Source organism: Anarrhichthys ocellatus, unplaced genomic scaffold, assembly GCF_004355925.1.
Source record: "Anarrhichthys ocellatus isolate YVR2014 unplaced genomic scaffold, GSC_Weel_1.0 scaffold52, whole genome shotgun sequence".
Lineage (NCBI taxonomy): Eukaryota > Metazoa > Chordata > Actinopteri > Perciformes > Anarhichadidae > Anarrhichthys > Anarrhichthys ocellatus.
This window is the reverse complement of record NW_022280082.1, coordinates 843405-854448: the sequence shown is the minus strand read 5'-3', so window position 1 is coordinate 854448 and position 11044 is coordinate 843405. Positions and strand designations below refer to the sequence as shown.

Genomic DNA, 11044 nt, shown 5'->3' with positions numbered 1-11044 from the left:
ACACACACACACACACACACACACACACACACACACACACACACACAGATTCAAAAACGGGTTGCAGGGAAACGATAAGATCAGCAGACAGTTCCCAGACACAAGTGAGTGTGATGTGACACAGACACACTTACACACACACAAACTGATACTCCATCAAGCTGTTTCTTGGGGGGCACCTGCTACATGACAGCTACCAGACATTTGACTAATCCCCGGTGTTATTTCATGGCATGACTCGGCTGCTCCTAGTATCTGTACCTGCTGAAGCTTTGACGCAGCACTAGGTGGGGTAGGGAGTTCCTTTTAATCGCTCATCCACTTGGTGGAGGCCAGCAGCTGAGGACAAGGTGTGAGAGACTAGACTGGAATGCGGCGTGTTACTTAGCTATCCGCATAGTTACCAGCTCCCACGTAGCCCTAAGGCCGGCGCCGGGTCTACAGAAGTGCTGGCTTCAGATTCATTACAACACATGCGTGTGTGCTTGACTCTCACACAAACACCTGTCTGTAAAAAATGCCATTTGAAGAACCCCACCCCACCACCGCCCAGCATTACTCAAGGATTTGAACGTGTCATAACACAGAACAGCTGGTGGAGTTGTTTTGAATGAGTATTCAAATTAAAGTCAACGTGTAGTGCAGAAACAAAGCATCCATAGACACGTAGTAGCATTTTGCTCCGCCTCTTGTTCTCTACGTCTGGTATACAGGTTTTAACTTCAAATTTAATGAGACCTCATGACACATCGCTTTTACAGTATTTGACCAGGCCCCAAAGGAAAGTATTGCATAACCATGTCCTCATTATAGTTTGCATGTAAACATTTAACTGTGACCGGTCACTCTTTTGTCTTCAACTACTGTGGGTTAGGATTCCTACTCTAACCTCAGGTCAGAGATGGATCATGTTACTGGTGAGGGGCCAAAAGAGGGGCCCCTGTATGCTGGGGGACTGACATTGAGGGAAGGGCGGAGAGTGTGTGTGTGTGTGTGTGTGTGTGTGTGTGTGTGTGTGTTTAGTGTCTCGTCTTGTTTGTCTGCTTGTGCAGTCAAAGTAATCATCAGGGGCGGTTTGAACAGGGACATGATAGGCAAATGTGTGTATTTTGCCTGTGTCATGCCTCTATTGATCCATTTGTGCTGAAGTCCCGCTCAGCAGGTCAGAGGTCATTCTGTCCAGCCTCAGAGGGGAACACCTGACACTCACGAGTCAAGAGTTTAGATAAAGTCTAGTTGCTAGTTAGATAAAGTCTGCTGCTGGCCGACGAGAGTCAATCTATGAATCGTAAAGCTACAATTGGGGAAAAAAAAAAAAAAGCAAACATTGATTTGCGTCATCCATTTGTGGTGGTCTTGTGTTTTGAAAATAGCCGAACAATAAATGAGCTTTAGCCATAGTGTTGACACTTCTATGCATTAAAACAATAACTCATAAGAGGAGCTGAAGGAGGAGCGTATGGACCCGGTCACAGTCCGGGGAAAGACGGCAACACGAAAGGCACATTTTGCTGTGTGAGAAAAATATGTTTTTAGCAGTAGCATTAGCTAGCTCACCAGTGTATTTTCCATAATTTCATGTCTCTTTTTTTTTTTTTTTACGAGGATTGTAGCAATATATATATTTTGTTTATACTGTTAGAATTTTGACGCAGCTTGTTGTTGGTTGCCAAACAATACGATCTAAGAATACCGCTTTTGATTGGCGACCAAAGATTTCACCACATTTCACGGTTGTCAACTTTTGTCAGGGACAGCCACAAATTGCACCGCCTAAAGGGCCTTTAATGGAGGACTTCTTGTCCACTGGGTTGAATAGGGAGCATGCTATTTTAATATTAAAAGTAGGTCAAACTAGTGAAGGTGAATTGCAGTTAGAAGAGACTTAACAGGCCTCCCTGTCAGATATCTTGATGCCTTCTAACTACCTGCTGCTGTGGGGCTCAGACCAACAAAAAAAAGAAGACAATTTGGATTGGACACATGCTTCCAGCTGACCTGCTAATGTCCTCAGTCAATCTTCCTCTCACAGACACACATGCAAACTGCCTGTACGTTCCCCTCTGCAGTCAGTTATTAATAGACGTATGTCTTTCATCTGTATCATGCCATCATCGTTAGTGTGTGTTGCTATGTTCAAGAGCTTCTCAAGGACGTGTGTGTGTGTGTGTGTGTGTGTGTGTGTGTGTGTGTGTGTGTGTGTGTGTGTGTGCGTGCGTATACACACTTGGCGTGTGCATTGATGGACATATTTTGGCTCAGACTGGAACCACACTGGTCATGAATGCTTGTGCATAAACAATGCCAATCAGTAATGACGATAATGAGACCCAAGTTATGTCCCTAATTACTTAACAAATAATAACGAAGCACTGCAATGCCTAGATAAACTAATTGCTGTTTATCGTTTTTTAACGATCTGTTTTTCCTGTTTGTCTCACACACACACACACACACACGTAGTCCTGTTTATCCCACCTCAACTCTCCCTCATCACTATTCGCTCAGGCCCGCTTCATGGACAGAGAGCAGTCATTACACAGCCAGAATCCACAAGTCAGTTCCCATAGGGCTCGTTCCAGCGAGGGGAGCCCGGCCTGGTTCTAGGGGTTGACCTGGTCCCATGAGGAACAAAAGAGACGGGTCGGGTCAGAGAGAAAAAGTGAGAAAAAACGAGTGGGGAAACGGCGGACAAGTGAAGGGATTTTGTCATTGAACTGCATCTGACTTGGAGTGTGTGTGTGTGTGTGTGTGTGTGTGTGTGTAACAGTGTGTCTGCCCTGGTTTGAGCAGTGGTGTTAAGCCTGTGCGGACTGCCAGGAAGTCTGTTAATACCAGATCACTCTCTGGTATCGAGTTTATTTTATCAGTTATTTCTGCCGGCATTAGATGAAGACGCTCGGCTGTTTTTCAACATTTCATGGTTATTTTTGCATGTAGTAGTACGACTGAACTGTTTCTTTAGGTCAAGTTTGGGAGGCCTGCTTTTTAATTCTGGAAAGTGCTGAAAATATCATGCAGTATGACTTACATATACACAGTATGAAGTCTCTTTTATTTTGGCTGTCCTCAAAGAACACACGCGTGCCTATGGTCCCACACTCAGAGGAGCCAGATCCAGTTGTGGGTACTGCAGAGTAAATCAGGCTTTAACCAGCCAGCAGGGAGGTGACCAACATTTACCTCCCAGTGTGGTGACCTCTGCTTGGAGGAGGATCCAGAGATGGTTTTTCCTTTTCAAAAACACTCACGATCAGATTTTGGATGTCCATAATAGCATTTATTTCTAGTCCAAACTTTATTCTCACTCATCTGAATGGTAATTAAAGATATCCAAAATAACATTCTTACTAAAAGAAGTTGTATTTTAAGATATCTACAACTTTGACTGTACTAGCAAATAACATTTAATAGCCAGATTGGATAGGTATTGCAGATATCTGTAATTTTATTCCTTGTCAAAAATAACATTTTTTCAAGGAACAATGACCTCGTTTTTTGCTTTTCATGTGTATGGGTCTTTTAATTCTAAATATTGCATTTTTCATATCTGAAGTAAGCAACTTTGGCATCTTCTTGTCTTTTTGGATATCCACAATGAGTTTGTGGATATCTGCAATTGTTTCTAGTCATTATTCTAATTGTAGATATCTGAAATTGCATCATTAGTTGTCATAAAGCCAATTGTTGATATCTGTAATACAAGTTTACTAGTCGCAATGTATTTTGGGTATTCAAAATAACCTTTTGGATATCTGGAATTAAAATTCTGACGAGTAACAAGTGGATGGTAGATATTTGAATTGTATTGCAGATGTTCAGAATAGGTTCATTAGGCTGTAAATGGGCCTTTCTTCTCTCTCCCAGCAACACACCTTTTTGCATTATTGCATTAGCGATCTAGAGTCATCTAGAGATGTTGAATATATATAATGTACAGTACATACACATTTCTGCTTGTGTAATTTGTATTAGCTGCATTACGACAGACGTTTGCCATTACTGTTACAGAATGGTGAAGTTGAAGAGTGCAAAGAGTTGTGTTCCAGATGTTACACAACTGTGGTTTTGGTATGACAAATAACCGAATGTTCAGGGTCAATTGCATTTCTACTAGAGAGCCAAACGAGAACTAAACTGACGGCAGAACAAAGGGGAAATCTGTTGAGGACAGATGAGCCTGAGCTCTGCTTTGTTCCCAAACACTTGACCAGGCAAATTAAAAAATGACCAAATAGGCCTTCAGGGAGACCTTTATATTGTCATGCAACATCTGACAAAACATTGTGTTGTGTGTCTCTGTGCACAGATGTGACTAGATGTTTCAGCATATTCCATTGTCAGTCACTCTCCCTTTTTGCCTCAGCCTTCCCTCCCTCCTTCCTCTGTTTTAACGTCTCTTCCTCTCTCCCCTCTCTCTTACTCCCTGTCCTATATTCCTCTCCCTTTCTCTCTTCCTGTTGTTTCATATGGCTTCCAGACCTTTCCCCTCTCATCTCCGTCCATCCTCTGCACTTTGATGTTCGCCCTCACACTGTCACAACAAAGACTGGGCCCCTGCTCGCTCTTTATCTTTCTCTCTCTCATACGATGTTTTTGTCTCGCTCTGTATATTTTGCCCGTCTATCTTTCAAAGAATGTATTATCAAGTCAGATTTGCCTGTAATCTTATGTGTTAGCCTACATATATGTGCTCAGGGCCACTCAGTAAGTGACACTGTAGGGATGTTTTGGTGTCTATTGTTCTTCTCAATTACAGGGAAGCCAGGAGGGTCGAGCAGTTTTTAGATAGACCGACGTAGCATAAGAAAGAGCGACAATATACTGAGAAGCGTCTGTCAGTTTTACTCCACAGAAATCTACACACACATGTTGCCTAATACTATTTTTTTTTTTCGACAGATGAAGGCCTAGGGTTACCATTGAAATCTATAATATGCCTTTGTCTGTCCTTCAGGTTTCAGGTCTTTACTCTTGGTACAGATTTTGGTAAATTGATTTGATGTGTAGATACTCGCAAAAAGAGCTTTTAACGCAACTAGCTAGTTGCGAAACATTGACTGCAGCTTATTGTGTTTACTTGGAGCGGACTTCGTAGAATTAATTTCAAGGAGCGGAATGATCCGATCTACACAGATACTTTTGGTCCATTTTGTGGAGAGTAATGCCACCTAATGATTTGTCAGCTAACTCACGATGATGTGGTTGAAATCACGGACTGATGTCCACGCAGCCAGTGTGAGACGCATTGTGTAATTTAGGTCACAACATCGTTGAGCTACGCCACTGTTCATTCTGCCAGCTGTTTATTCTCTGGTATCTACTACAGAGGTTGTTAGCAGCTGTGATGCACCAAAGTTACCTCTTACTTCATAATCATTTTCACACGTAGCCTGTTGCCTCTAGACTGGTTACATTCATGCTTTTCATGACAGTTATCCATTCTACAAATCAATGGCTGCTACTGAACAAATACCATCTTCATACAAAACAGCAACGTAGGAATAAAACAATGGTTGCTGTTGGTATAAATGTCACCAGGTGGTTAAAGTAACAACAACAGAACTGCACTACAAACCTGTTTCCCGTTTCATAACTTTTCATAAAGGGACAGAGCTACACAACAACCGCTTTTGATGGTTTAAAGATTAAATACATCCTTTATAATACTGCGGTGATGTGTGACAGGAGTGCAGACAGACGGACAGACGTCCATACAGTACGTAATCACACACTGTGGCAGGTGGGAGCTCATCTTATAGGAACATTAAGGCTATTGTTGTCCCACATCCTCCCTTCACTGCACTCAAGGCCTGGAAAACACACCGTTCACACTCGCATACACTCCGACTCTAGGGCCACCGCAGGAAAAATAAACAGGGATTTTCTGCCACATCTGTCACTTGTGCCACTCATCCAAAGCACACAGACGCACACAGACGCACGTCCTGCAGCCATCCTCGTGATTCGCATGAGAAGTTGGAGAAATGTAACGGGTTTTCTCATCCCAAACCTGAAAGAGTAAATGGGGTGGAGCTGCTGCTCTATTCGTATTGGCACATAATCCCTTACAAACAGCTGTTCGTTGGCTCTTTTCAAGCATATTTTTAGTCTTTTAAACATTGCCGGCATTAGACAACTGGAATGTCCTCATCCGAATAAACAAGCTGACTGACGAGTGTGATTAAGGGTCAGACTTAGGAAAACAGACATAATGTTTCATGTTTGAGAGACATAGAATGTGTTTATTCCATCAAGTGCATTGTGCAACTTATGTCTCAACAAGTCGCTGGAAAAGTCCCAGATTTGAGTCAGTTGGACTTGTGTGTCAATCAGCAAGATGGTGGAGGATTGAAGCAGGCTAGAGTTGCGTTTATTATTCCCTCAGACCACCACACTAGAGCTCTTTTTCATTTCAATGTAGATTTATTTTCTTTGACAGTCAGTCCAATACTTGGTAATATTGAGGGACATCATGATTATTTAAAATAATACAATTGCAGAGTCCAGTTTCAAAAATCTTTTTTTCCCGTCTTGGTCACCGCTCTGCCGTCTGTGTGTTTGTTTCAGAGGATGGCGACATAATCTTTTGTCCTCAATTCCTGCCAACGGTCATGAGGTTCTTTGTCAACATGTTGAGCTAGGTTATTATACTGTGTATATATACTGTGTCTACATACCCCACCCCCCACTGCATAACTCCCTTGCACACATACAATACACATGCATGCATACAGTATAGTATGTGGTTTTGGTCGTTTCAGTTTTGTCTGGAAACGCAGGCCTGTGTCACTTTGTATTCATTTACCAGTTGCAGAATAAGTTGCTTGATTTTGACATTACTTTCTTGCCCCATCTAGCCGTTAGATCTTATGGAGGCTCGTTAGTACGATTGAGTCGGCACAATTTAAGTGTCTGTGTCTGAGACTAAAAATAAAAGACTCAGCTGTGTTGTTTTAGTCGAGTGTCTTTTCTCTCTCTCGCTCTCGCTCTCTCTCGCTTCAGTTTAGTTCAATACAACTTTTTCTTCTAATTTTCCCGAGATGATGTGACACCGTAACTACATTTGAATAAATTAGCATATATAACATTTTGTAAGGATGAATCGGGTAATTTCAAAACTTTCAGGTTTCTCTGTAAATTCTCTTTGTCTCTTCTTCTTGTGTGTTTGGTTTGAGCCTGCAGCAGAACACTTTGTCACAGTTTGAAGAAATACTGCACACACACACACACACACACACGCCCATAAAGAGAGTTCCAGTCGCTTTATTTACTTTGCTAATTTATCTATGAAATACTCAAAACAAATGGCCCATGAATTGATGCGTTTATCTCTCCCTCTCTTCCCTGGAGCAGATTCCGGCTCATCATCCGTCTCACTCTGTCTGAGAAAGCATCTGTCACTGTATGACATACTCTGCACAGGAATCCCCATTGACTGCGGCCTTGTTACACAGAGACCTCATTGTGTGGGTCTTTGTGTACATGCAAACTTACTTGTGATAAAGTTTCCATCCGTCTGTATTTCCCGTGATACACAGAGTACCACTACTCGGGTACTATTTACATGGCCTGTTCCTGTCCGTGTGAGTTGTCGTGTTGTTGAGTGATGCAAATGTTTGGCCCGAGATCTGCTGTCACATTGTTCTGCCCACATCAAGCCTCAGGAGTTGTATATGACAAAAACAGGTATGTTTGTGTGTGTGTGTCATCTTATAATATGACATTTGAATGATTTGACTTTTATTGACCTGTTTCTCTTGTCTTCTTTCTCTCATATCCCCTCCTTCTTTATATGTACTCCATCTACTCGCATGTTTCTTTCTCTCTTGTCATGCAGCACAATGACATGAATATGAATCACTGACATTTTAAAATCCTGTCTCTCTCTTCTCTCCTCTGTGAGGATGAGTGCAGGAATCCAAACCACTTGTTGTACAATCTATATCCTCTCTGTACCATGCTGAACACACACACACACACACACACACACACAGAGTGCTGCAAAGGTATTGGGAGTGCTTTTACAGTTAAGATGCAATCTATTAAACTCGCCTGAAGGGAAAGAGAGGTTCAAGGACCGGTGACGTCTTGTGCCCACACATGTTCACAATCAAGCGGAGCAATAACTTGGATAAACACACGCACATAAAAAAGTCTGTAGCGTTGAAGCAGTAATGTGGGATCATAATTATGCTTGTCAAAACATATAAAAAAAAAAACAACTATTCTTGGAGGTTATTGGACCGTTTCGCAGCCATGTGTCGACATGTTCTTACGGTGGAAACGACTAGAGAGACACTGAGCCAACAACAAGAGAGTGCATCACCACTTACTGATACATTTATTACTCCCACCCTTATTTTAGCGGTTTCAAATATATTGTATTGTCTAAATGTTCGCTTGAAACTTAACACACACATACACACATACACTCTGTAATCTTGCACATCTGTATGTTAAGAGGTTTTTATCTAGATATCCAGCTGTGTGTGTGTGTGTGTGTTCAAAAGAACAAGAGAGCACATTTAGAAAGCCTCCCATGCCACACAGTGAGAGGGGATTTTCGGAGTCAGTGATGGGGATTATGAGGAATATGATTTCATACGGCTACAGAATGGTTAATCTCCTTAAGCCCAGCTGGAGTCTGCGTGCCCATTCCTGTTACTGCCCACTGAGGGAGGCAACAGGAGAATGTGTGGCTGAACAGACGATGCATGATGGGAAACAACTTGTTTGTCTTACCTGTTGGTTTATAAGTAAGTCGAGTGTGGAGACATGTAATTATTCATATTGGTTATTAGTTGTTACTTGGTATTTGTTTTTTTTAATATCACAATGAGTCTTTTTAATTCAAGTTCCAGTAAAGTGCTTTGAGTGAGGGCTGCTCATATTGTGGCCACATTGACATTTAGCCGCTGCTGTTGTTGGAGTTTTCTTCTGTGTCAGACGTTGAGCTTTGTGCTGGTCTGCAGATTCAGATTTTCTGTCTTTTTCCCGCCTGAACTCGTTTCCAAGTCAAATGAGAGTGTCCTGTACCAAGGTGTTTCAGCAACAGGTGTTTAAGGAGAGATAGTGTTGGGATTTGAATGGTCACAAACCTGCATGTCTACTCTGGAGGATACTGCCAGCTTGTGTCCTGGTATATTGACTCAGCTGTGTTTTTGACCTTCTCCTTCTGTGTGTGTGTGTGTGTGTGTGTGTGTGTGTGTGTGTGTGTGTAAGGACTCTCAGGGTGTGTGTATGTGCTTGAGTGGGTGAAGCAAGCTATTACCATTATGGCGGTTTGATTAGGTGTGTTCCCTCGTCCCTGGTGTTTTCTCACAAAAGGTTTCAGATGCCCAGTTCATACCTTTCATTGTTGGCTGATTGAGAATCTGTAGAAAAGTATTGAGACTCCTGTAGTTGTCAAATCACATAATATTGAAACGATGAAGTCAAAACTGAGCTGTAAGAAATTAATAAAAAATATTAACTAACGCTTATTGACAAATTTATCGAGTTGGTAATCCAATTCCAGTGATATTGCTAAAAGTATAATGCAATAAAATTGAATTGTCTTGATAAACCTGTATACCTGGTATTTAGGCTATGCAGCTTATTGTCATGCCAGAGAGTGAGCAGAACCCTCTGCGTGTAGACTGATGAATGTAGAGAGCTTCAGTGCGGTGATGCCGGTGTATCAGGTAGCGGTTATTGTTCACCTGTCAGTGCCGTCATCTGGGCTGTGGTCGTTGTAGGGCAGTTTCACTGCCGTTGGAGTCACTGCTGTTGTGAAGGATCCAGTTCCTGCCTCAGAGCGAAAGGCGGTTTGTCTTTATTCGAGGTTTTGTGTGTTTCAAGTTGCACTGCTTCTCTCTCTCACACACACACACACACTCTCATATATAACTCCTTCGTTTGATCCGTTACCCTCAATGAGGCCCACAGCAGCAAACAAGGCAGCACCACATAAAAGAAAGCCCCCCCTCCTTTCAACTACCCCAACAATGTGCCTCTACTGTCTGCTGGGATCGGGGTGAATTCCCTCCATCAGCGGCGTCTCCTACTGTTAGGGCCTCACCTTCACTCCCAACCGCCATCCTCCAGGGACTGTTGGAAAAACTTGGCCTAAAGGCCCAAAGGTCCTGGAAGAGGACGGGGTGTGAAAGCAGGTTAATAAGCCCAGTGAGGGCTCTGGGCCTTTGGGGAGCAGAGGTCCTATGGTCCCCCGATACCCCGGAGGTCTGGAGATGAGACTGAAGGTCTTTGTTGTGGGAAGACTCGGGCCGCGATGAGTGGTTGGGATGGAAATGTCAGATCCCCCAGGGCTGGGGAGGAAAAGGGAAATCCATCAATCTTTCTCTTTTATCAATCATTTATGAATAAGTCTGGTCTTTGTTCTGTGTCCTGCTATCTTCTCCATTTAGTCTTTTATGTTTTCTCCTCTCCCACTCTTTATTTTCCCTCTTTCTCTTCAACTGCTTCTCATCTCCATAAAATAAAAGAAAAGGAAACACGGTACAGCGACTCAACAGCAATGCAACAGAACAAACCTGTCGGGGACCTCCGTCGTCCTCCCTCCAAAGACCATTTTGACTCCTACACACAGCTGTGGAACAAAACCTATGACTAATGTAGTTTATCAATTTAGTTTTTCAATTCAGAAGAATTTACATGAGAACTTTAGGACAACTTGCTAAAAGCAAGCTGCACCTTATTTAGATATTTTGGAGTGAAATGAGCCGCTAGTTATTCTTGAAGGTACTGAGATGTGGGAAATACTAACATCTGTTTCGTAAAGTGTGTTTATTTGTGCAAGCTTAGCATGAATAAATGTTGCCGTGTGCCTTTGTGTGTTGACATTACTGCACAGCGGACTGAGGTAGATCCTGCTATTAGCACCCTTATGTACTGAATCGAGTCAAATCGTGAGATACTGTAAGATTCACAGCCCTGCTTATTATGATAAGGGATTTGAAAGGATTCTGATTCAATAAGCAGATTCAATACTGGATTTGGATGACTGGGTTGAGTTGTAATTTTACACCAAATTTCATGAAAT

The 11044-nt window shown here is 42.4% G+C and overlaps 1 protein-coding gene across 11 annotated transcripts in view; it reads left to right on the top strand.

The window, feature by feature from the left end:
- nhsl1b (NHS-like 1b) overlaps positions 1-11044 on the top strand; it is a 99448-nt gene that overhangs the window by 4895 nt on the left and 83509 nt on the right. The gene's annotated exons all lie outside the window — the stretch shown is intronic.